The sequence below is a fragment of the Pan troglodytes genome, chromosome 13, assembly GCF_028858775.2.
Source record: "Pan troglodytes isolate AG18354 chromosome 13, NHGRI_mPanTro3-v2.0_pri, whole genome shotgun sequence".
Classification (NCBI taxonomy): domain Eukaryota; kingdom Metazoa; phylum Chordata; class Mammalia; order Primates; family Hominidae; genus Pan; species Pan troglodytes.
The window spans coordinates 16,836,681-16,863,755 of NC_072411.2; the positions used below are offsets into that span (position 1 = coordinate 16,836,681).

At 37.4% G+C, this 27,075-nt stretch overlaps 1 long non-coding RNA gene across 1 annotated transcript; it reads right to left on the bottom strand.

Moving 5' to 3' along the window:
* Nucleotides 1-400: 400 nt before the first annotated feature.
* Nucleotides 401-26,035, bottom strand: LOC134808080 (uncharacterized). The gene is made up of 3 exons (XR_010150276.1): nt 25,967-26,035; nt 16,507-16,626; nt 401-732 (listed from the first exon to the last, which is right to left on the bottom strand). It is a non-coding gene; the product is annotated as an uncharacterized LOC134808080 (long non-coding RNA).
* Nucleotides 26,036-27,075: the final 1,040 nt, after the last annotated feature.

The following is a 27,075-nucleotide window of genomic DNA, read 5'->3' on the forward strand; positions in this document are numbered from 1 at the left end:
CATGAGATGGTGCTCACATTCAGTCTTTTTTTCTTTTTCACACAGGAGCTCCAGGGGAAGGCCAAATAAAATCTTCTAATCAGTGAAGTTCATGCCCTTACATATTCCTGTTGCCCACTTCCATCTGTGCACTTAATACTTTCTGGTAATTTTCTGTAGTAATTATTTCAAATTGTCTCTTGTCTTTCTACTCCCTATCCCATAATGTACCTCCACCCTATTACACCTTTACATGTAAACAATGTAATTCTGAAGAGATAATTTTTATACAGAAAATTAGTGTTGTGTGTGTACATATATAGAGTTAATATATAAAATATATATCATATATTTATAAATTGTAAATATATAAAATATATATAAAATTATTCAGAAACATGGAAGGTACATACGTGTCATATAAATATTCAATATTTTTATTATTGTACTCATCAGCAGGTGAAACCACCTCAACGTTTTATCACTCTGTCTCCATCTAACATCACGTTTCCTGTCTTTTCCTACTCACAAAAGGAAATGTAGAATAAAACGTTTGTCTAAGATGATCTCTTTTGTATTCTGGACACACTTCTATCTCTTCACGTAAATTAATTGATTTTTCATTTTGTTTCCAATCTTGCCTTTGCAATCGCTCTTCCCCATCAGTATTTCAACATATTTTGATCTCTCATAATCCTCTCTTCAAACGTAAGCCTTTGGTCATATGGTGAGTTTTCTTCCATTTCAAAGGCTCTAAAGGAGACAAGATTTGTTAAGACCTTTTTGACATTTGTGTTTCTACTTTCTCTTTCCCCATAAATATTTTCAATCTCTGTAATCTGGTTTGTGCTCTAACACCTGACAAAACTGCTGGGGCAAATATTATCCATGTTCATTTTCTTATAAAATTCTATGGGTACCTTTTATTTTTCCAACTTCTGACAATTTTATCCTTCAGAAAATTCATTTTCTAAAGGCATCACAATCTCCTTTTTTTGCACACGGCTCCTCAGCAGCACATTGATGATGTCATTTATTGGTGCCACTTACTCTGTTTCTCCCAGATGTTGATGATCCCCTTAATTTTCATCTCCATATGTGTAGTTTTATTCACATCTGTTTGTAAGAACTATTTATGTATTCTTTTTGCTCTGTTATTTCTTTCTTTGAGTTTGTTCTAGACTGGTATAGGTAACTATAACTGCATGTATATCACATTCAAAATATGAACCCTGAACTCAAAATGTCTTATCATGTCTTACTCTCCCATCTAAAATGTATCTACTTCTGTAATTACTATATTAGGAGCATGACCAACTTTAGACAAGTCCAAAATTTACTAGTCTACCTTGACTACTCCTCCTTTCCTACCTCCCCAAATCCAGTCAATTTATTCAATGAATTTTTTAACAAAGCCTCAAAAATCTCTATCATATTTACCTCATTCTCCATTACTATGGCCAATACACTCTCCAAGACTTCAGTCTTTATTTGCCACACACCATTACTCTACAATACTCTTTTTGAAATACAAACATGACAATAGCTTAAGCTTATGTCAAGCCTCTGTGTGAAACACCAGTACGTGGTAAGAATTCAAGTAGTTTATTTGAATTGCATTTATTTGCACTAAGTTTTTCTTACCTCATGTTTAAATCTTCAAATATATTGGTGGAAATAAAATAGCCAAGCATACAAAGTAATTGAATTGTTAGTAAATTGCCATTACTTATAAAATTACATTTTTGAGCTCGAATGGACTTATAATACAATGACATATGTTCCCAGAAGCTAAAACTAAATCATCTCATTTATTAAACACAATAAAATCATTGTACACGTTGGTCTAATGTTATATTCTAGATGGTAAATTTGATAATTTATAATAAAAAAAGGAAATTTTAGTTATCTAATTTGGCAATTTTCTTATTGTCAATACTTATTTAAAATATTGGGATTTGTAGAACTGATACACTAAAATTTGACAATTTGAAAATAACTTTTCCAAGTTTACTGGAAAATGTGAAGACTTGATTATATATAACAGCCTCTTCCAAGAGAAATAAGGCATTTCTTACTAGAGCATTATTTTTATTCTTTCTTTAGTTGGAATTGTAGCTAACCAATATATACTATTTAATAAATGATAGTTGAATGAATATTTGGCTCCTAAAGCTTTGCTGTGGGCTGCACTAAAATAAATATATATATATATATATATATTAAGATGGCTGTCTAAATGTCCCTGAATTATTTCTTGCCTACTTCTACCACACTTTTGTGTATGACCATGTATTGTAGTTAATCCATGCATGCAATTTATTTGTTGATGTTGTACTGAAAAGTTTTTTGAGATAGACTAAAACATTTGAACATTATGTTCTAATAAATTTATTTGCACAAACATCAGTTTGGGGGAGGGCATAATTTTTTAAAAAAACACAATGCTGTGCTTAGCAGTATTTAAGCTTATTTGCTGTTGCCTTTTGTGATGACAAAATATACTGCCTAAGAACTGTATTTCAAGACGGACATAGTGCAGATCAGAACTTTTTCATACCATTTGAAGTGAATTGGTTTTTCTTTAGTACACTTATGAAGACTAATTTATATAAAGCTGACTAGTGTAAAGGAGATCTGGAGATAGTTAAATTTTTATAGCTCAGAAATGGCAACTACTTCTTTATATAGACAGCACAAATGTATTTAACTTGATTAATTCTTTTATTTATTACTTTTTAAACTTTTATTTTAGATTCAGGGGTACATATGCAGGTTTCCTATACAGGTAAATTGGGTGTTAAAGGGGTTTGGGGTTCATTACCTAGGTAATAAGCATAAGACCTAACAGGTAGTTTTTCCAGTCTTAACCATCTTCCACCCTCCAACCTCAAGTAGATCCCAGTGTCTGTTGTTCCCTTTTTGTGTTCCTATGTTTACTCAATGTTTAGCTTCTATTGTAAGTGAGAACATGCACTACTTGGTTTTCTGTTCCTGCATTAGTTTGCTTAGGATCACGGTTTCCAGCTCCATCCACATTGCTGCAAGGGTCACAGTCTCATTCTTTTTTATGGCTGCATAATATTCCATGGTATATATGTATCTCATTTTCTTTATTCAGTCTACCATTGATGTGCATTTAAGTGAATTCCATGTCTTTGCTATTGTGAATAGTGCTGCAGTGAACATATGTGTGCATGTTTCTACCATAAGTGGTAGAATAATTTATATTCCTTTGGGTATATACCCAATAATGGGATTGCTGGGTCAAATGGTAATTCTATTTTAAGTTCTTGCAGAAATTTCCAAATTGCTTTCCACAGTGGTTGAACTAGTTTACATTTCCACCAGCAGTGCATAGGCATTTCCTTCTCTCCACAACCTTGCAGCATCTGTAATTTTTTTGACTTTTTAATAGTGGCCATTCTGACTGGTATGAGGTGGCATCTCATTGTGGTTTTGGTTTGCATTTCTCTAATGATAGCGATGTTGAGCATTTTTTCATATGCTTGTTGGCTATGTGTATGTCTTCTTTTGAAAAATGTCTGTTCATGTAATTTTCCCATCTTTAATGAAGTTGTTTTTACTTGAAAATTTGTTTCTTATAGATGCTAGATATTAGACCTTTGTCAAATGCATAGTTTGCAAATACTTTCTCACATTCTATAGGTTGTCAATATAATTTCTTTATGGTTTCTTTGTGCAGAAGCTTTTTAGCTTAATTAGGTCTCATTTGTTAATTTTTGCTAGTAGAAGTGTTGCACTGTGACTGTCATGAGACCTAGGCACTATTAACCAGGTAGTCTCCTTTTTCTTAAAACATTATAAACTAATATTTTGCAATTGTATTGGTAAAGAAATGAAAATAATCTGGGCTCTAATTATTATTATATCTTCATTAGTATTGTACTATTCATTTTCCCTTCTGATCTTAAATTAAAATTAAGTCATTTCTGTGGGCCCCATATAATTATCGTAGGCTCTAGTCACTATGCCTATAGTACATAATATACCAGCCCAGGTCAGAATTAACAACTTTTGTTTTGAACTTCCTTATTGCCACTGCAGGGGCCAAGGGAAAACTTTCCTTTTACCTTCTAAAGGTTCACAGAAAAAACAATTGATAAAAGGCAGATTAATAGGAGAAATGCCATGTACATTTATTAATGTGCACAGGAGAGAACTGATACTGGTAGGCTAGGGGAGGTCCCGGAATGCCAGTGGGACCTCGACCCCAGCCAGTGTCCAGTATGTTGACACTGTCACAAGAAGAAATTTAAGGATGAGTTGGAAAATAGTGAAACTATTGAGATTTATTCCAAAGCGAAAGTACACACTCAAAAAAGGGGAGAGCAGGCATACTCAAGAGAAGGAGCCTCAAGGGCTCTGGGGCTTCTACCTTTATGGGTTTATTTAACCAAAGGGTGGCATATTCATGAAGATTCCTGGAAAAAGATGGAGATTTCTCAGAACTGTGGTGTGTCTCGCTTTTACACCAAATGTGGGTATTCTTGAACTGTCATGGTGCTGAAGGGTGTATAATATTTTAAGGAGCATATAATGAGGTCCTAGGCGAAATCTGGATCAAATCTAGGATCTCTCATCATGTTGGGTCCAGTTGGTCTTAGCCAGCTTGGCCCAGACCCTGGTTTTCAGGACCTTAGTGGCCCCTAGCTTATGCAGCTACTTCAATAATTTCCTTTTTGCTAGTCATGAAAATTTGCTGTCTTGAATTTTCTATTCTCCTGTGACCACCCTGTCACAGGGTAATTATTCCTGTAGTATTCCTGTCTCGTCCCTTACCACCCCACAAAGGTTTCCATTTCTTATTCTTAAGGGTTGGTTGATGAGGGAGGAGGTCAGTCTTCTGTATCTATTTTCTGCTGATTAGGAGTGAGGGCCCTGCCTAGCAAGAGCATAGAAATCTCTGGCTGCCTATTCTAAGGGTCAAAAGGGTGGGTCATTGGAAGAATCTGAACCCAAGGCAAGGATTGGTTGGAATCCTTGCATTGCCATCATTTTGACATGGAACCATTGAAACCTCAAAGATAAAAACTTTACGTGGAGGTTAAACAAGCCAAGACTAAAGATTAGGAGTAATAAGGTAGCCATTAAATGTCCCAGGAAAGGTAGATCAAACCATCTGGGATTCTTTCAAAGGATACCTACTAAGTATGACCTGGGAAGTATCCTTTGATAGAATCCCAGATGGTTTGAACAGTGGTGTTATTGAAATTATGTAGCCAGGTAGCTTGCTGATAAATCCTTTGAACTTCCAGTTCAACTAATCCTGAATTGTTAATATAAGAACAGCTGTTGTTTGTTACTGTGCAAACCCCTCCATGTTCAGCTAGACAATAAAGACTCATGTTGTTTCCCTGACCATTCAAGCATTTCATTCTCTGGTTCTGTTAGGGCATCATACAATGGCTCAGCCAAATACTGAGACCCAAATCCTGCAAAATCCAGGAAAGTTCTGAGTTGCTTTGTGGAGGTAGCCACCTTTCATTCAATGGAGGAAGGCTGGTTTCCTGGGCTTAGCATGTACTCCTTTTTTTTTTTTTTTTTTTTTTTTTTTGTTTGAGATTGAGTCTTGGTCTGTCGTCTCCGCAGTGATTCTCCTGCCTCAGTCTCCCGAGTAGCCGGGATTACAGGCATGTGCCATCACGCCCAGCTAATTTTTGTATTTTTAGTAGAGATAGGGTTTCACCATGTTGTCCAGGATGGCCTCTATCTCCTGATCTCATGATCTGGCTGCCTCGGCCTCCCAAAGTGCTAGGATTACAGGTGTGAGCCACCAGGCCCAGCCTAGATATCTTACTTCTGGTTTAGAAATCTGGTCCTTGGATGGAGAGACTTGATACACTCTTTCTCTCAGAAAGTTTAGGAGTTGAATGGAATTCTTATCTGAGTACCCGTTAGAGGAACTGCATAGAAGGATGTCATCCATGTATTGGACTATGACTCCCCTTTCTAGCTCTAGCTCCCTTAATTCTCATGACAATGTTTTTCTGTACAATCGAGGGCTATCCCTAAAGCCCAGAGTCAGTACTGTCCAGGTGTACTGCTGGGTAATATTAGTTCCACTATTAGTCCACTAAAAGCAAACAAATACTAAGAGTCAAGGTACAAAAGGACACAAAAAAGCATCATTAACATCTAACACCTTAAACCAATTGGTGTCTCACCGTATTTGGGTTAAGTATTGCATAAGGATTTGGCACTATAGGATGTAAAGTCATTACGGCCTCATTAATAGCTCATAAGTCTTAAACTATTAGGCTAGTGCAAAAGTAATTGCAGTTTTTACCATGACTTTTATAGCAGAAACTACAATTACTTTTGTACCAACTTAATAGTTTATATTCTCCATTTGATTTTTGGATAGGGGGGACAGGAGTATTACCAAGAGACTGACACAGAATCAGAAATCCATGTTTTAAAAACTTTTCAATTAGAGGTTGGAGTCCTCACCTGGCTTCTGGTTTGAGGGAATATTGATGCTTGTGTGGGAAAGTATTTTTGTCTTTTAAAGAGATGACCACTGGCTTAGCATGTATTGCTTTGCCAGGGATTTCTTGATCCCACACTTGTGGGTCTGCTTGACACCTTATTTTGGGAGGCTCTCTTGTTTTTCTGAGGCTGGGTTAGAATAAAACAAGGATTGCCAATAAAGAGGTTTCCCCAGGGCCTGATAAATATCGAAGGGTGGCTAGGAGGTCCTGTTGTAAAAGGGAGCGGGACACCCAGTAAAACTAGAAGCTCATGAGTTACCACATAGTTTTCTAGCCTTCAGCACAGAGGCAAAATGAAGTTTTTGGTTTTGGGGTGCCATTAATACCAATGACAGTACAGCTTCTGGAGAATAAGGGCCCAGAGTGTCCTTTAGGACACAGTAACTAGCTCTTGTATAGATTTAAGAAATTAATATTCTTACCTGCCACGTCAGGAGTCACCCAGGGCTCCTCAGTTGTGATGACTATGTCTTTAGTGGGAGCCACCAGGAACCTTAGACTTCATCAGTCCTCAGTTATGGCCATTGTGGCTTGCAGTGTCCTCTTCCCCCTTTGGGACTGAGGGCAATACCTTTTCTAATGGTCCCCTTGCTTGCAGTGAGGAGAGTGGGTGAGCTCCCCTGGCGGGGAGAGTTCTTGCTCCAATGTCCTGGCTTTCCACATTTGAAGCAGCAATTATTACCTGCAGGTTTGCTGTTACGCCTGTTTGGTCTGTGGGTGAGACGTCCCCCTCGGTGACCCTGAGATTGCAGGCCACTGCTTATAGTGACTGTTGTCATTTGGGCCGGCTGTTTATCCCACTGTTTGGCATGTGAGGTTCTTGCAGCCTTTTCAGCCCCATCTGTATTATTGAATACTCTGAAAACTACATCAAGCATTTTATAAATATATGTTTGGAATCACAAAGCCAATTTCTGTAATTTTCTTCTGACTTTCAGGCACTGACTGGCTAATAAAGTGTGTGCTTAGTAAAATTTGGCCAACATCAATACCGGGGTCAATATTAGTATAATCTCTTAGGGCCTCCACAAGGCACTCATGGAATAAAGCTGGGTTTTCATCCTTTCCTTGAGTTATTTACCTTATTTTATCAAAGTTCACATGCTCAGTGGAGCATTTTTTTCATCCCTACACTAAACGAGTCCATATGATTTCTTGTTCTTAGATCAGCTTGGCCCTGTTGATAGTTCCAATTAGGGTCATTGTTAGGCACAGATGTGGCCCCACACAGCCTATTGTTCAGGGTCCCCGGCTGACAAATGTCAGCAGAAGCCTGTGCCTACACCAAAATACCCTGCTTTGCTTCACAGTTGCAATACTTGTACAAGATAATATGCATATCTCCCCAAGTTAACTCAAATGAGAGTAAGAGTGCCTGAAATTTCTCCGTTTAGTCGGGTCATCTGAAAATTGGCCCAACCTCTGTCTACATTGTGCTGAGTCAGACTCTGAAAAAGGCATATGTGCTAAAATGGTCCTAGCATCCCCACTGGCCACCTCCCTAAATAGGCATAACTTAAAATGACCAGGAAGGTAGAAAATGCTGCTGCAGGTGACCCCAGCAGGGCTCTGTTCCCTTGGTAGGCAAGGGTATATAGGTTGGCACGGAAGTGGACTAGCAGGACTCTCGGCACTGGAGATGGTGGAACTAGCAAAAGAATGGGGACTTGAAGTGAAGGTGAGTAAGAGAGAGGAGCTGAGGGTGCTGGAATTAAGTCTGGGTTAAGAGGTGGGAGAAGGCTCTGGAGAGGTACATTTCCCAAGAGGGGATACTCTAGGATAACTGTTTCTTGGTTTCCCTAAAGGGGTATGAGCATAACAAAGGCAGCAATTCCCAGGAAGATCAGAATTCTGAAAAAATGCCATGAAGGCCTGTACACATGGTATTTCACTCCATTTTTTTCTGATGTATACAAAAAAGTTCTAATTGTAAGACTGTATTAAATTTTAGGGCCCTGTTCATTGGCCATTAAACCCCAGAGAGTTGCCCATGACCTTGACTTGTCTTTGGGTCAACCTGAAAAATAAGGGGGAAATAACAGGATGCTTCTCTCATGGAGGCACTGGTCCTGGCATTTTTTTGTCCAGGTGCATGAGCATGGCCCTTACAATTGGCCCACTCCATGGCCAGACCAGAGAGACATGTGTCCCTGTTTCTTTGGCTGATTGCCTTGGCATCCAGGCATTTCCTGGATCCCCAGTGTTGCCCAGGTATCCATGGCCTCTGGGGCTTTGAAAATAGGCCTTCAGGGTTGAGTGGGATGAATCGTGAGCCTATTTTGAAAGGGGCAAGCATGCCGATATGTGTCTGAATGTTTATCATCAAGTAAAACTTGAGATTAGAGATGATTCAGCATGGCCAATAAACAAGGACCTTGAAGAGACTCCTTTAGAACCATAGACTAAGTTTGGCATTCCAGAGGACAATATCTAAGTGGCCTATCTTGCTGGGTTCAAAGAGTTTACTAAGCTTTTGTGTGAAATATGAGAAAGAAGCATGAGAAGAGAAAATCACAAAAGCAGGGTTTAAAGAGAGATAGGAAAGATACAACAGTTCCCAACCAGGATCAGTGTCTTGGCAGAGTTGGTCCCTTAGGAAAATGAAAGACGTTTCCCAGGAGAAAGTGATAGTGCTCCTTGAAAGCTGTCTAGCCACTGCACGGTATGGGACTTTACCCTACCATCCTCATTAGCCTTCCCTCAGGGAGGACTCTGGCATTTCAGAAACCTTCCCACTTTTGCTTGTTGCCTGTAAGTGTAAACTGGGTTTTCCAGCTGGAAGGAGCAGAGGTGCTATGGCTGAGGGGAGTCATGCTGTAGTTTGTTTCTAGGAACAAGGAAGAAAGTAGGAGTAACTCTAGAGAGTGAGAATACTCTGACTCAGATTGGAGTGAGACTTACCAACTGCCAGTGGTTCTAAAATGGGGGTGACAATGCTCCTGGCTGGATCATGATAGAGAGATACCAGTGGGCTAGGGAGATCCCAAAATGTGATGAGACCTCAATTACAGCGGACTGGTGTCAAGGCTCTTGACACTGTAGCAGGAAGCAATTCAAGGATGAGTGGGAATATCTTGAAAGTATGGACATTTATTGCAAAGCAAAAGTACACACTTAAAAATGGAAAGTGCGGGCTTTCTCTATTGAAGGAGTCATGCACAAAGGGGTTTGGGGGCTTCTACCTATCTTCTGCCTACCATGTCACACTTGATAGGTATCCTGTGATAGAATTCCAGGGGTTTGAACAGTGGGGTTATTGAAATTATGTAACCACGTAGCATGTTAGTAAATATTTGGTTTTCTGTTCCTGCATTAGTATTTGGTTTGTGGATTTCTTTAGCCAAAGAGTAAAATATTTGTGAAGATTCCTAGAAAAAGGTATCTGTGGAACTGTGGTGCTACTAATTTCTTCACCAAATATGGATGTTCCCAGAAGTGTCATGGCACTGGTGGGTGTGCAGTTTAGCATGTTAATGAGCAAATAATGATGTCCTAGGGGAAACATAAGTCAAATCCAAATTTATTTTGGATCCAGTGGGTCTTAGCCAGTTCGGCCCAAACCCTGGTTTTCTGGGTCTTAACAGCTGCTAGCTTATGCAGCTATTTCAACACTTTCTTTTTTGCTAGTTGTGTAAAACTGCTGTCTGAAATTTTCTATTCTAATGTGACCTCCTTGTATTATTCCTGTCTCAGAACCAGTAATTACCCAGAGCAATTACCCCAAAAAACCAGAGCAATTACCCCAGACCCCAGTAAGATACAGAAGCTTACATATCATCTTGAGGTTACAGAGAGAATGCGGGCTTGGATCCTGTCAAAACAGATGATAGTAGCAAAGCAGGTTATGGGCTAGGGAGTAGAGGAGGCCTGGCTAGCAAAGGTGGTCTTGTTACATAGATGAAACCTCACAGGTAGCAGCCCTCAGAGAAAGTAGATGGTGAATGTGTCTTTCAGATCTTTAGAGATAATATAGTTTAGCTGTGTCCCCACCCAAATCTCAAATTGTATCTCCCAGAATACCCCTGTGTTGTGGGAGGGACATAATGGGAGGTAATTGAATCATGGGGCCCAGTCTTTCCCTTGCTATTCTTGTGATAGTGAATAAGTCTCATGAGATCTGAAGGGTTTATCAGGGGTTTCTGCTTTTGCTCCTTCCTCATTTTCTCTTGCCACCACCATGTGAGAAGTGCCTTTCACCTCCTGCTATGATTCTAAGGCCTCCCCAACCATGTGGAACTGTAAGTCCAATTAAACCTCTTTTTTTCTCAGTCTTGGGTATGTGTGTATCAACAGCATGTAAACAGAATAATACAGTAAACTGGTACCAGAAGTGGGGTGTTGCTGAAAAGATATCTGAAAATGTGGAAGCATCTTTGGAACTGGGTAACAGGCAGAGGTTGGAACAGTTCGGAGGGCTCGGAAGAAGACAGAAAAATGTGGGCTAGTTTGGACCTTCCTAGAGACTTGTTTAATGGCTTTGCCCAAAAGGCTGATAGCAATATGGACAACAAAATCCAGGCTAAGGTGGTCTCAGATGGAGATGAGGAACTTGTTGCGAACTGGAGCAAAGGTGATTTTTGTTATGTTTTAGCAAAGAGACTGGGGGTATTTTGCCCCGGCCCTAGAGAGTTGTGGAACTTTGAACTTGAGAGCGATGATTTAGGGTATCTGGAGGAAGAGATTTCTAAGCAGCAAAGCATTCAAGAGGTGACTTGGGTTCCATTAAAGGCACTCAGTTTTATAAAGGAAACAGAGCATAAAAGTTTGGAAAATTTGCAGCCTGACTATGTAATAGAAAAGAAAAACTCAATTTCTGGGGAAAAATTCATGCCAGCTGCAGAAATTTGCATAAGTAGCAAGGAGCCTAATGTTAATCCCCAAAACCATGAGGAAAATGCCTCCAGGCCATGTCAGAGACATTCACAGCAGCCCCTTCCATCGCAGGTCCAGAGGCCCTGGGGAAAAACTGGTCTCGTGGGCCAGGCCCAGGGTGCCTGTGCTGTGTGTAGCCTAGGGACTTCATCCCTTGTGTCCCAGCCACTCCAGCCATGGCCAAAAGGGGCCAATGTAGAGCTTGGGCTGTGGCTTCAGAGGGTGGAAGCCCCAGGCCTTGGCAGCTTCCATGTGGTGTTGAGCCTGTGGGTACACAGAATTCAAGAACTGAGGGTTGGGAACCTCTGTCTAGATTTCAGAAGATGTATGGAAATACCTGGATGCCCAGGCAAAAGATTGTGGCAGCGGGGAGGCGCTCATGGAGAACCTCTTCTAGGGCAGTGCGGAAGGGAAATGTGGGGTCAGAGCCCCCACACAGAGCCCCTACTGGGGCACTGCCTAGTGGAGCTATGAGAAGAGGCCTGCCATCCTCCAGACACCAGAATGGTAGATGCACCAACAGCTTCCACCCTGTGCCTGGAAAAGCTGCAGACACTCAACACCAGCCCATGAAAGCTGTTGGGAGGCTGTACCCTGCAAAGCCACAGGAGCAGAGCTGTCCAAGACCATGGGAACCCACCTCTTTCATCAGTGTGACCTGCATGTGAGACTTGGAGTCAAAGGAGATAATTTTGGAGCTTTTTTTTTTGAGATGGAGTTTCGCTCTTGTTGCCCAGGCTGGAGTGCAGTGGCATGATCTCGGCTCATTGCAACCTCCGCCTCACGGGTTCAAGAGATTCTCCTGCCTCAGCCTCCAGAGTAGCTGGGAATACAGGTGCATGCCACTATGCCTGGCTAATTTTTGTATTTTTAATAGAGACTGTGTTTCACCACGTTGGCCAAGATGTTCTCGATCTCCTGACCTTGAGATCTGCCTGCCTCACCTCCCAACATTTTGGAGCTTCAAAATGTGACTGCACTGCTGGATTTCAGACTTGCATGGGCCCTGCAACCCCTTTGTTTTGGCTAATCTCTTCCATTCGGAATGGCTATATTTACCCAATACCTGTACCTCCATGTATCTAGGAAGTAACTAGCTTGCTTTTGATTTGACAGGCTTATAGGTGGAGGGGACTTGCCTTGTCTTAGATGAAACTTTGGACTGTGGACTTTTGGATTAATGCTGAAATGAGTTAAGACTTTGGAGTATTCTTGGGAAGGCATGATTGGTTTTGAAAGGTGAGGACATGAGATTTGGAGGGGCCAGAGGCAGAATTATATAGTTTGGCTGTGTCCCCACCCAAATCTCAACTTGATTCATATCTCCCAGATTTCCTTGATGTTGTGGGAGGGACCCAGGGGGAGGTAATTGAATCATGGGGGCCGGTCCTTCCTGTGCTAGTCTCATCATAGTGAATATGTCTCACAAGATCTGATGGGTTTATCAGGGGTTTCTGCTTTTGCTTCTTCCCCATTTTCTCTTGCTGCCACCATGTAGGAAGTGCCTTTCACCTCCCGCCATGATTCTGAGGCCTCCACAGCCATGTATAAGTCCAACTAATCCTCTTTTTCCTCCCAGTCTCGGGTATGTCTGTCTTGCTCAACAGCATGTAAACAGAAATAGTAGAAGAGGTGTCAAACTCTCAGTTAATCTTTCCTAGGTTGGACAAGGAAATGCCTCGAGAAAGTCTGGCTGCATCAATGTAGATTCTCTAGAGATGCAAACATCCCCCCAACCAAAAAAAAACCCCTGGCTTTTTAGCTCTTCTTACATAACAAGCTATTCTAAGTAGCCATCTTAAACTATGTGAAGGAAATCTATTTTGCAAAAAAATATTTTTGTTTCCTTCACCACTTTTCATCCACCTGCCTGAAGAGTTGGTTCAGCACTGAATTTTGAATAACACAAAGCAGCAATTCATCCTTGTTTATTGGTTACTCCTTTTAAGTAATAACTATTTAAAGATTTTGAGGTCATAAAGTCAGTGAGTGGATAGAAATAAATACTACTTCTGTGGTAGTAAGTAATAGGCAAACAGTCTAGCAAAACATGCCTCTCCATTAACACTTTGGTTGAAAATTAACAGACACTATTTTTTTTTTTTTGAGACGGAGTTTTGCTCTTGTTGCCCAGGCTGGAATGCAAAGGTGCAATCTCGGCTCACTGCAACCTCCGTCTCCTAGGTTCAAGTGATTCTCCTGCCTCAGCCTCCCAAGTAGCTGGGATTACAGGCATGTGCCACGATGCCTGGCTAATTTTGTATTTTATGTAGAGACGTGGTTTAGCCATGTTGGTCAGTCTGGTCTCAAACTCCCAACCTCAGGTGATCTGCGTGTCTTGGCCTCCCAAAGTGCTGGGATTACAGGCGTGAGCCACTGCGCCCGGCCACATTCTTTATGAAGGGGTAAAGGAGTTATGTCTTAGTAAAAATATTTTAATCTGTTTTTTATAATAAATATCCTATCAAGCATTCAAATGCCACTGGTTGATTTGGTGTTATAATACTACGAACAATCCCAATGTGTTATTGAAATTATGATACAAAGGAATTATAGAAGTTAACATTATTAGATTTGTTGGCCCAAAATATATAGCTTAAAGATCTGTTAGCTCTTTCCTCATTAATTCATTGGTATTGATAATCTTTGGATATCATAGAAAAATATAAAATATACCAGAAAAATATGAAATATATTGATCTTTCCATACTTCAGATGCTTGCTGTCAGATAATTTACAACCGAACGGAAAAAAAGATGCTAAATTTTCATTAATACAAAATGACAGTTTTTAAAGATATAACATAAAGTTTGATTGAAATTTTCAGTGGACATATCAGTGCATATATAGATGTACATGTTCATGTAAATATTTAGAAACCACCAAAATAGTCTGTACTTTCCAAAGGAAAAACATTATGTTTCAGAAAAATTTGCACTGATATAATTGCAAATGTACTATTGAATTCCACAGTGAGAATCAACAACTGACTGATTCATTCAGCTATGCATTTGCAACAGCTTTGAGATGAAAATGTGATGAATTTTAACAGTAAATTGTGAAGCCTAAAGTGTTTATAGCAGTCCTACAGCTAAGTAGCATCATATTTCAGCTGATTTTATTTGTAATACCCACTGAGCCTGAGCAACATTAAAAAGTCTAGTTTTTTCAGGAGACATTGCTATTTATAATTGGTTTCTCACATTGTCCCTCTGCTGAAGAAATGAGTATTTACTTTACCTTCAAGTATTCCTGTAAGTCTACTGACAAGAATTTTATATATGAAAGGAGAAGCATTGTAGAAAGAGGGTGAGTCTTGAGTTTAGACAATACTGAGCTTGCATGCTGTCTCAGCCAGGATTCAACTATAGGTAGACTGTTTTCAAAACGCATGCTCTCAGCAGCTATGCTATGTGGTGTCTTAGAAACTGAGTCCATCTTCCCCTCCCTGTACCCTGCAAAGAATAAATGGAGAGAGAAGGAACTTCTGGGCACATTTAAGTTATTGTTGCTAGAGTTTGGTAATGTGTCTCACGTTTTCCCTATGTATACCTCATTAATTCTCATGTACATGCACATACATACACTGACACACAAGGTAGAGGAAAAGAGTATCTGTTTTTGGCAAAGGGACTTCCGTACACCACATGCAGGAATGTATTGATCAAGGTTGAAATTATTAGCTTCTGTAACAGTTTTCAAATCTCAGTGGCTTGATGTAAGAAATGTTTATTTCTCACTCACTTAAAAAAAGTCACTGGGAGTTAGGTTTTCCTGGTTTCCCTTTAACCTTTAAAGGAATGTCATGGTCATTCTGTCTTTAACTTCTTATAGCTAGAGGCACTGAAAGCTGTATTCTTCCTATACCTGAAGCAAAGCATGACAAATTAGAAAATATAAAGAGTTTTAGTCCTGATTTTCCAAAACGTTTGGGATTTTAAATGTTTCTGCCTATAGGTCCAGGATCTACTGTCTACTATGGTATGCCTTCTAGGTACCCAGGGACCATGCAGTGTACAAAGGTGGTGAGTAGGGGGAGTTGGCAATAGGAGCTGTCAGCCCACCCAAGGAGGAGTATTAACTGATATTGCTAATGTATGGTGATCATAAAATCAGATTGAATTTCAGTTTTGTTATTCTTTTTATTTAATAAAATAATTTATGAAATTATATACCTTTTTGTTGTCTGTACCCAGAGCAGATACCTCCCCAGTCGTCCTCTTGGTATGCACTGGAGACACTCTAAACCCAGTATGTACTATTTGTACAATGGAAACCACATTTGAAGAACTGGATGTTAGATTTGGATTCTCCATCTAGTACTCAAGTTTACTACTAGGCTTGAAGATCCATCCCTAATCCTAGCTTGCTGTGCAGGGGCGGAAGGGTCCTGAGTGGTTTCAATTTGATTCCCAGTTAGTATTTAGCAAAAGCTTTTTTAAATCATTTTTTGTTTGTTTGTTTCTAAAACTAAACTAAAAGCAAAGCAAAACAAAAAGTTCTGTAGGTTATATCTGCCTTTCTTTCTTGAGCTCTACGTTTATCCACGTTAACAAGAGCTAACGCTTTGATATACTTGACCAGGTTATCTGGAAGCTTGATGTTTGTCCTGTTTAATTTAGAATATGTTCAATTCCAGGATGTCATAAACTGCTGTGTTTTGTCTAAAAGATTAATATGTTATCTCCCACCACCATTACCTCCTGTTGAACGGAACCACAACTAAATGCACCTTACTTTTAAAAATGAGTTCTACATATCCTGGTTTTCTTTCCTGTTTTTGACTTTCTGAAGTTGCTTCAGTTTTCCAGACTCTACTTGCAGCCAACCTCATGTCTAGTCCTCCTCAGTAATAAATGAGATGCAGATATTTCTAATTAAGACATAAACATAAGATAAATATTCTCTTTATGCCATACATAAAGCTATCAAGAAAAGTAACTCAGCCATATCTAGATTTGAAAACTGTAACCTGGCCTACCTAGCACAGGGCCTCACAACTGTAATCCTAGAACTTTGGGAGGCTGAGTTGGGGGAGGATCGCTTGAGGCCAGGAGTTTGATATCAGCCTGAGCAACATAGGGAGGGCTTGTCTCTACAGAAGAAAATAGAAAGATTAGCTAAATGTGGTGACACACACCTGACCATCTTCTGGGAGGCTGAGGCAGTAGGATCACTTGATTCCAGCAGTTCAGGGTTATAGTGAGCTGTGATCACACCACTGTACTCCAGCCTAGGCAACAAAGAGAGGACCGTGTCTCTAAGAAAAAACATAAATGAAATTTAAAAAAAAATCCTCTGAGTTCTTTAAAAGCATTTTTCTTAGGATATTATCTCTTTCAAGGAACAAGTTAGAATAATGAAAAATTTTAAGATCATGTCTAATATGGCAGGAAAAATACATACATGGATATTATGTACTACCTATCTTGTATCAGCCTTTTTGAAAAGTTTCTTTTTGATGTAGGAAAGGAATGATTATCTGTATTGGTGAGAAATATTATTCTTTGAAAAATAAAATTTTCAGAGAATCTAGACATTGGCTTCTCCCAGTAGTTGAAATTTCATTCCTCATGAAACATTCCACTAACGCTTTTAATTTTCCTTTTACGTCTTGAGACATAGAAGTAGAAATTCTCAAAAGTCTGTTTTCTCGAGAAAACAAAAGGAGAACAAGGACTGCTTTTAATCATCCAAAGGTAAAACAAATTCCAATGTAACACTGATCAACTGTACTTTGTGATGACTCAAACCTTTAGTAAGAATTGGAAAAATAGAGAATCTGACAGTGTTCAAATGACAACAAAATTGCTGGTCAAAGAGTAAAAAACTGTGATCAGATAGCAACTATTCAAGTTGACTACATATTAGACAGTATAGTTAGAATGACGGGGAATAGATAGAAGACCCCTATGCCTTTAGGCTAAACAAATGTTATGGGAGAATTCTGCTTGAATTATTTTTATTATGAAGTTATGTTACTCTTTTCCCGCCCTGTTCTCACAATCCAAAGAACCATCTGATTATTTTGCTGTTCTAAAAAGCAAAATACCTTTGCTTACATAATAACAGTATGGCCAGCAGGGAAGCATGAGAGTTAACAATTCATTTTGTTTTAAGGGATCAAATAAAACAACTATTTTATTTATTTATTTTAAGTTCAGGGGTACAAGTCCAGGTTTATTACATAGGGAAACTTATATCATGAGGGTTTGTAGTACGGATTATTTCATGACCCAGGTATTAAGCCCAGAACTCACTGGTTATTTTTCTTGATCCTCTCCCTCCTCCCAACCTCCACCCTCCAATAAGCCCCAGTGTGTGTTGTTCCCCTCTGTGTGTCCATGTGTTCTCATCCTTTAGCTCCTACTTGTCAGTGAGAACATTTGGTATTTGGTTTTTTATTCCTGTATTAGTTTGCTTAGGATAATGGCCTCCAGATCCATCCATGTCCCTGCAGAGGATAAGATCTCATTCTTTTTTATGGCTGCATAGTATTCCATGGTGTATATGTAACATATTTTCTTTATCAGAGTTAGATCCCTTGACTCTCAAGATACCTTATTTCTATTCAAACTAATTTTTCAATAATTCACAACAGAGAGACTGAATACACATGTAAACACTGGCCAGGCCATTCATGGCACTAGAACTCTGACTCACATAAGAAACTCAGCAAGTCAAATCATAGCCTCTGCAGCAGTCAAGAACCATCACCTTCCCAGTTTTTATCCCACAGTGCAACTAAGGACTAACCAGAAAGAAAACAAGTATGCTCCCCAAATAAACATAAGGTGTTCTGTTTATCTCTAGTCCACCTCCAGTTTCCATATGCTGACAATCTCCCATCAGATGTTAACTGAAACCTACCCTTTTTAAATTATAACACTTCCATTTTCCTTGATAGCATTTAAATTCTGCCAAACACAAGTGTTATAACTAGCCTGAATAACTGGCTTCTGTGTGTTCCCACTTAGGTGGACTTTATTTCCTCACACCGTATATTCTTCCTTTTGGCCAGGTTGGTCTCTTTACCATGCCGCAGATTGAGAAGCTTGCACCACAGGCTCGGACTCCTTATTTACTCTCTTCCTACAATGTCAAGTGCCCTCCAGTCCTTTCTGCTTAGCCCAATTCTATCCACCCATCAAGCTCTTCCTCATGTTCCAACTCTGCTTTGAACATATTTTTCATAATCCAGTAACTCCAAGATCTACACTTCTTATCTGACCTTTTGTGGCCCTAAATGTCTGCATTAAACTCACCAAATATTTGGTGTCTATTTTTCTTTAACCAGCAGAGTCACATTTATGTGCTCTCTGATAATGTAAACCACCAATTCAGAGAGGTACCATATAGGACTGCATTGGGAAGTGAGTGATACAGTTCAAATGCCATATTGAAAAAAACATGAGAATAACAGTGTCTTTGGAGCTCATGATAGTTTTATTCTTGCTTATAGGAATTTGCTACATGTAGAAAAGTTTGCCTTTTCTAACTCTCCACAAGGGTCTATGATGTTGAGAGCGAAGAACAGAAACCCTTGAGAAGAAATGTTTATAATGTGTTATGAATACGTGGGAGATATATACGTGTGTCTCGTGTGTGTGTGTGTGCATGTGGGTGTGTGGTGTTTGCCTTCAGAGTGAATATAAATAATGAGAAAATCAATCCTTAACACACACACACACACACACACACACACACACACTTTTCCTTTCATTTATTCTAAAAGTTAAAAATTGCGATTAGCACAAAGATCTTGGTTTTACTTTTCTGGGCTAACATTTGGTCCTTAGATGGTTCAGTTTATCATTAGGAAGTCTCCAATTCTCATTCAGCTGAGGAACTCAAGGTATATAATATTTTCCTTCTTTTTATGTGGAAAAACTATAAATTTGATAAGTATTAAAAATATACCTTAAAGGCCTTAAGACCCCATGGAATTTTTCATTACTTTATGTAGGATGATTTATCCTGTTAAAAATACATGTGTTAATTATGGGTTCATGGATTTTCAGATTGCATACATGTTAATTAGCTATAGACATTGCTGTATATTTTATGTTCAAATCATCTCAGTTTTGGTCAGTGGAAGTTTGCTTTAGATTTCTTCTTATGTCCTTTTGCCATGACTTGAATAGTCTTTGAAAGTTTCTTGGTTTCTGGAGCAACAGGTTGTACCAAGCTCTCCTTCATGTTCTTCTGCCTCAAATATGAAATAAGGAGAATAAATATTATCTGAAGAACTCTGGAGATTCTTGGTAAAATATTTGAGAAAAAAATGGCATCTAGGCTCTGGGGAATACTGTGGAATAACAGTATTTGAGACATTTCAGTGGAAAAAAAAACTAGAGGAAACGTGTTATTATTTTGACTCTTGTAAAGTCATATTGATCATTTCTATTTAGTATCAACAAAATAAGTTTTTCTATTTAAATGTTAGATAATATAATTGTTTCTCTTTCCATTTTTTATTCTGAAAGCAGTGGTTGCTAACAAACTGTATAATTATATTTCTTCTTCAATTAAAATGCCAACATTAGTTTCAAAACAAGGCATTTATACCAAAATATAACTACAGAATAGAATTTATCCCTTTCTGTGTACTTCCTTGTTTTTAAATAGTGTTTAACACATTGGATGTTTATTCAAATTATTTTATTCTATATTAGAGGCTAGATAAGTGTCTGGTGGATAGTTTGGTTTACTTTCACTTGATTCCAGTTATTTCTCTTCTGAGGCATTGACCTTCCACAGCTCTGATCCTAGAAACTAGAGTCTCTCAGTCCCTCATTTTTTCTTAGTGGAGATAGCCCCTGGGTTAGAGAAGAAGGTTCACTCTACCTGTCCACTGTAAGACTTGGATAACTCTCATTTTCCCACATCTAACAATCTTCAATGAGATCTCTGTCTCTTTCTTTGTACATATATATGTGTGTGCAAGAGAAAGAGTGTGAGAGAGAGATTTATGAATGAATTAATATATTCTGCTTCCTATTATTTTTAGTAATATAAATATTTTTGCTATTTATTAATTTTATCTCTAACAGATCATATCTTAATATTACAGCCTTAAAATATGTATTGTTCTTTTGTGAGCTAAAATTCTTTATTATATACAACAATCCTTTTTCAGTTTAAAAAATTATCCCGTCCGTTATTATAACAACGATTATAATATACAAATCTAATTAATTTCAATAACATTCTTGACCTAATACCAGTTATAGCTTTACCTTTCTGCAGGGAATCAAGCTGGTATCCAGTATCTTAGAATTCCATATTATTAATAAAGAGCATATTAATGAAGGCTCTTTAAATTTTGCCTGAACTAATTTTTTTCTCTCATGGGTCAAAATTCAGTTTTTCATCCTTATTATTGGTATTTCCACATAAATTATGGGCAAGTCTGCTGTAAAAATTGAGTTTCTCAGACATCATTTACTAAGTATAGACATCTATAACCTTATTAATTCATGGGTTTAAAAATGATTCAAGCAAATAAAAACCGTTGTAAAATACAACCATAACATAAATTAGGTTCGACTAATTTTGAAATATATTAACAGAGAAATACTAAACCAAACCAGAAAAAAAAGGTGGAAACTCTTGTAGAGTCATGTGATTTTTGGATTATGCCCTGTAAAACCATTTTCCACATGATGCCCGTGTTTGCAGTTATAACATATTGAAATTGCAATTCTGTGTTTTTCATCACATTTACATGTAGCTTTAGAAATTTAGTATTAGTGAAGAAAATAAAATTTGTATATGGAATTCAATATTTCACATTTTGCAATAAACTCATAACTACAGATCAAAAACAAACAGAATATTGGCATAAGGTAAAGTGATAAAATGTCTATTATCATAGAATTATTTAGTTAAACCATTATTTAAATATGAAGGACATTGATTAAGATAACTCCAGGCCGGGCGTAGTGGCTCACACCTGTAATCCCAGCACATTGGGAGGCTGATGTGGGTGGATCATTTGATGCCAGGAGTTCATAACCAGTCTGGCCAACGTGGTGAAACCCCAACTCAACTAAAAATACAAAAATTAGCTGGGTATGATGGTGCACGCCTGTAATCCCAGCTACTCAGGAGGCTGAGGCAGGAGTTTTACTTGAACCTGCTAGGCAGAGGTAGCAGTGAGCTGATATCATGACACTGCAGTCCAGCCTGGGCAACAGTGAGACTCTGTTTCCCACCTGCACTCAAAAGAAGATAACTCCAAATTAGAATTAATGTTTAGGAAAAAAGTGGTTAAGAACTTGTTTTTATTAATGGGGACAGAGGTTCTAAACTCAACCCCTCATTATTTCAGAATCAGAGAGCTGCCACTTTGTTTTTCTAAGAACCTAGACTCAGGCCTAAATCTCTTATTATTTCTTTGACCTGTAGCTTCTTTCTGTCAAATCAAATGTTATTTTTAAAATTTAACTTAAAATCTATTAGAAAAACATTTTTTGAACATAATTTAATTCATGTGTATTTTTCTTTTATATACAGAAATGTAGTGTCATTATTTTTGGCTACAAATCAAACAACATTCAATTAACATCTTCAAATTTATCACATTTTAAACTCTGTATTATATATGAATCAATGTATACATAATTTGGAGTTCAGCTTTCCAAACAGACAGTTCTTACAAAAATTTATAATACTTCTAGCTTTGTGTTTGTGTGTATATAAGGGAGTGGAAATTCTTTATTTGCAAAACTCACTTGTTTATTGTTATTTATATTTAAATTTGAGGTTGTACTCCATATTCCTGCTAGGTTAACATTCTTTATTAAAATAAAAACTAAAATGCAAATAACTTATCTATGTCTCGGTACTTTGTAGTCTATTTTTACTGTGAAAAGGATAGTCTATTGCTATGTATTACCAATTACCTAAGTCAAAACCTGGTAATTAATGTAGAAGTTATATTCACAAAAATATACTTCTGCTCGGAGAGAATTTTTGTTTTTTTATGATGTGAGAGAGTCTTTACTAGAGTATAAAACTTATTTTGTTAAATACTCTGGGGTAATATTTAATCTATTACTTCTAGGCTGTGTCTTCTCAAAACTTCAGAAACGTTGCTGATACATTTTGGGGGTTTAACATTTCATTGAGGTAATTTGATACAAGACTTTCAGTTATTTTTTAAATTAAGGTTTCTATATTTAAGAAATATATAGGTTACCTCATTAAGTTGAAATTTCAGATAAATAACTATAAATTTTGTACAAGAATATTCAAAGTATTATTTCATCCTTAAATTATAGGTATATAATTTAAAATCTATAAATAGACATATATTACTGTGATATGTCCCATATAATCTTTGGAACATACTTATGTAAATAAAAAAATCAATTGTTGTTTATCTGAAATTCAAATTTAACTGGTTGTCCTGTATTTTATCTAGCAAAGTCTTGGTGCAAGTTTGGTCTTAAGTCTATAAGCAAATCCAAATGTGTTTTTTGGTTGTTTGTTTTATCTTGCTTTGTTTCATCTTGCTAATAAGATTTTTAAGTTTTACCAAATATTGTGTTTGTGAGAATGGCAACTGACAATTTGTGTGTGTGTGTGTGTGTGTGTGTGCACGCATGTGTGTGTAAATCTTATCTTTCCTCAGATATCATGACACAATCTGGCCAGGATTTTAATTTTTTGGATTATTCTTTTACGTATATCAGAACATCTGTTCCCATGGGAAAAAAGAAAAATTGCCCATTTGGGATCATCTATGGAATGCCAATTCCAAATTAATTTGAATGGAGAATATAATCATTGAAAATGAATCAGCAGGGCAGGGACTTCTTAAAAACTTAACTAGAGAGTTACAAAAGAGAGGTTTATTTGTTGTATTGTTGGTTGGTTTTTTAATACAGATATCTATAAAAAGTGTAGTCATTGCAAAGAAAACAACAAAACACGTGGTTTTTGGTTTGTTTTTTGTCTTCTTTGTGAACCACAGGTGAAAATTGCTAGAGCCTCCAGGGGCAACAAGCAAACAGACAGACATCCTCAGTTTATGATTTCTATCTTAAGACACAAATCTTTCTGAACTGAAAGCAGGTCATATATAAAGCATAAGTTTGGATCCCTTGGAAGCAGAAAAAATGTATATTTGGTCTTTGTTCTTTCGTCCAAATCACTATTTTGAAAGCTCCAGTATTATTCCACAATTTTGACAGATCCATATTATTCCATATCCTGACATTACTACACATAAATGCTGTGAACAAAAGATGACAAATTTGGCATGTTAAAATAATACTTTATGCTTCTGGAATCCACTCAGGAAATTATAGAAATACAAATTACACTGTTTTCAAAATTACAATGAAAGCAAAATTTGGACAAATAACAACTCCGTGACTTTTTTTCCAACACGCGTTAGTGACAAGGTCACTAGACAACAACTGGCGCCAAAGCTAAGTAGACACTAACAGCTACCAGGGAGATCAGTGGGCAGACAGGAGCACTGTTTTAACTAGAAAAATAAAGGCAGCAGGACACGGTTTAGAACATTTGAGTTTGGGAGACTGTTGAATTGGTGGAAAGGGAGTGAAACTGCTGGGGTCCAAAAATATAGGGGGAGCCTATGTACTGTTGTTACCTTTTGTTCAGTAAAGCTCACTGGGTACTCAGTGACAATCTTGGGAGAGTCTTGAGATAATTTTCCTTGGGATGCAAAAATCACAAAGAAAAAGAACTGCCATTGCAGGAAAGGCAAAATTCCAGTGAAATTCTTCCCCCCATCTCTCTTACAGAATAAAAGCCAGAATCTTTGAGAAGAAGGCCATTAGCATACTGGAGAAAGCCCATTGCAGCTAGAGGAGTAAACTGAAAAATCCCCTCTACTACAAAAAAAAAAGGGTAGAAATATATGTTGGTCAAAGAACTATAGTTAGGGCAGGGGCAGGAGTACTGACAAAACTATACCCCTAATATCCTGAGAAATGGTGCCTTCCTATGTTCGAAGCATAATCGGGGCATCACATAACTGTCTCCTTTTTACCCTGCCCATGTCCAGGCTTACAAGCAGTAAATCAAACAACTAACTGCAAAAGGCAGACTCTCCTGAAGTATAGAGCAAGAATCAGAAACAGATGCAGATATGACAAAGAAACAGATGCAGATATGACAAAGATGTTGAACTATGTGAAATGGGATCAAAATAATCGTGATTATTAAGTTAAAGGTTCTAATGGGAAGATGGACAACATTAAAAATTAGGTGGAATTCTAGAAAAAAAAGAGGAAACAGAAAGAATCAACTAGGGGGAAATAACAGGAAAAATGCCTTAGTTGTACTCATCAGTAGACTTGATGTAGAAAGGAAATAAATATGTGAATTTGAAGATAGGTTTATAGAAATTATTGAAAGTCAAACTTCAAAAGTATAAAAAAGTTATCAAAAGAAAAACACAACCACAATTTTCTAGGCCATTGTTAAACAGTAACAAATATGTGATAGAATCCGTGAAGGAGAAGCTAGAAGGAGGAGGAAGAAATATCTAAAGAAATGATAGCTAAGAATTTTTCAAAATTAAAAACAAATGCAAAAACAATGTTCTAAGAATCTCAGAGGACACCAAGCAGGATAAAATAAAAATGACAAACCAAACACCACCACCAAAATATATGAAAGCAGAAAAAGGGAAAAAGTTCTAACAGAAGAATATAGATGACAATTATAAAAGAATTTCTCTTCAGAAATCACGCCAGCTGTAAAAATAAAATATCATTTTTAAAGTATTAAAACATTTGAAAACCTAACTGCCAACCTATCATTCTATAAAAGCAAAAATATTTTTCAAAGAATAAAAATTAATACTTTTCCTGGACAAATTAAACCTGGGAGAATTTCTTGTCAGAAGACTAACAATAAATGTTTAAACCTGCAAGAAATTTTAGAAATTCTTCAGGCAAAAGGAATATAACACTGTAACTTGGATCTATATGAAGAATTTTTTTTAAAGATAAACTAAGAGAAAAATATTAGCAATATATAGTACATGACACAGTAATGCAAAAGATGAATAGATTTGGGAATGCACTGTTATGTTGCTCTACTATTCATGAAGCAGCATGGTATTATTTGGAGGCATAATTTAAACATTTATTAAGGAGGCATAATTTAAACATTTTAGCAATCACTATAAATATTTTAAAAGATAGACTTAATAAACCAATAAAGTAGATTTTTAAAATCCTAAAAATTTCCTCAATTAGCCATGAAAGACAGGAAAACAGAGGATGAAGAATAAATAATAGGTAGAAAAATAGAAGGAGACAATGGTAGATTTTAATTCAATGAATTAATAAGCACTCTAAGTATGAATGGCATAAAAATTACTGATAAGACAGAGATTGTAAAATTGCATTACAAATCGAGATCCAATATGTTATCCCTACAAAATCTCACTTTAAACACAAGGACACAGGCAAGCTAAAGATAAACAGCTGTAAAATATTATTAAAACAATAACCAAAATAAATAAAGCGAAAGCAGCAATATTAGTTTCACTGGTGTCCGTGTGAAGAGACCACCAAACAGGCTTTGTGTGAGCAATAAAGCTTTTTAATCACCTGGGTGCAGGCAGGCTGAGTCCGAAGAGAGAGTCAGAGAAGGGAGATATAGGGTTGGGGCCGTTTTATAAGATTGGGGTAGGTAAAGGAATATTACAGTCAAAGGGGGGTTGTTCTCTGGTGGGCAGGAGTGGGGGGTCACAAGGTGCTCAGTGGGGGAGCTTTTTTGAGCCACGATGAGCCAGGAAAAGGAATTTCACAGCTTTTTTGAGCCAGGATGAGCCAGGAAAAGGAAAGGTAATGTCAACATTTAAGGCAAGGACCGCCCATTTTCACTTCTGTTGTGGTGGAATGTCATCACCTAAGGCAGGAAGAGGCCATTTTCACTTCTTTTGTGATTCTTCAGTTACTTCAGGCCATCTGGGCATATACGTGCAGGTCACAGGGGATGCGACGGCTTAGTTTGGGCTCAGAGGCCTGACAATTAGTATCAGAAAAGTAAGTTTCCAAAAACAAATAAGAATAAAAAGAAACATCATTTAATTATAAAAGGGCTATTTTTCTAAGACAAAAATTCTAAATGCACATGCACTTAATAATTGAGTATCAAAATACATAGACTAAAAGAAGAAATGGAGAAATCCACAATCATAAATGCAGACTTCAACACTCCTTTGCAGTAATTGATAGAAAAAGTAGGCAGAAAAATAGTAAGGATATTGAATATATGACCCAAATTGCCACTCAATTTGACCTAATTTAAAATTTGTTAAACACTTCACCCCAAAGTATTAGAACACATATTTTGTCAAGAATTCTTAGACCATAATAAAACCAAAAAAAAAAATAACATATGAATTAAAAATTAAGTCCAAATGGAACTTAAGTGGAATGAAAATGAACCATGTCAAAATTTGTGAATACAGTGAAAAGCAATGCTCACAGAGAAATTCATAGCATTACATACTTATATTGAGAAAATAAAAATGTTCTCAAAACAGTGTTCTAAGCTTCCACCCTCAAGAAACTAGTAAAGGGAGAACAAATAAAACTCAAATGTAGCAAGAGAAAGAAAGTAATAAATACCAGAAATTAATAAAATTGAAAAGAAAAATAACTGAGAAAAGGTAATGAAACCAAAGCTGTTCGGTTGTTAAAAATGAAGAAAA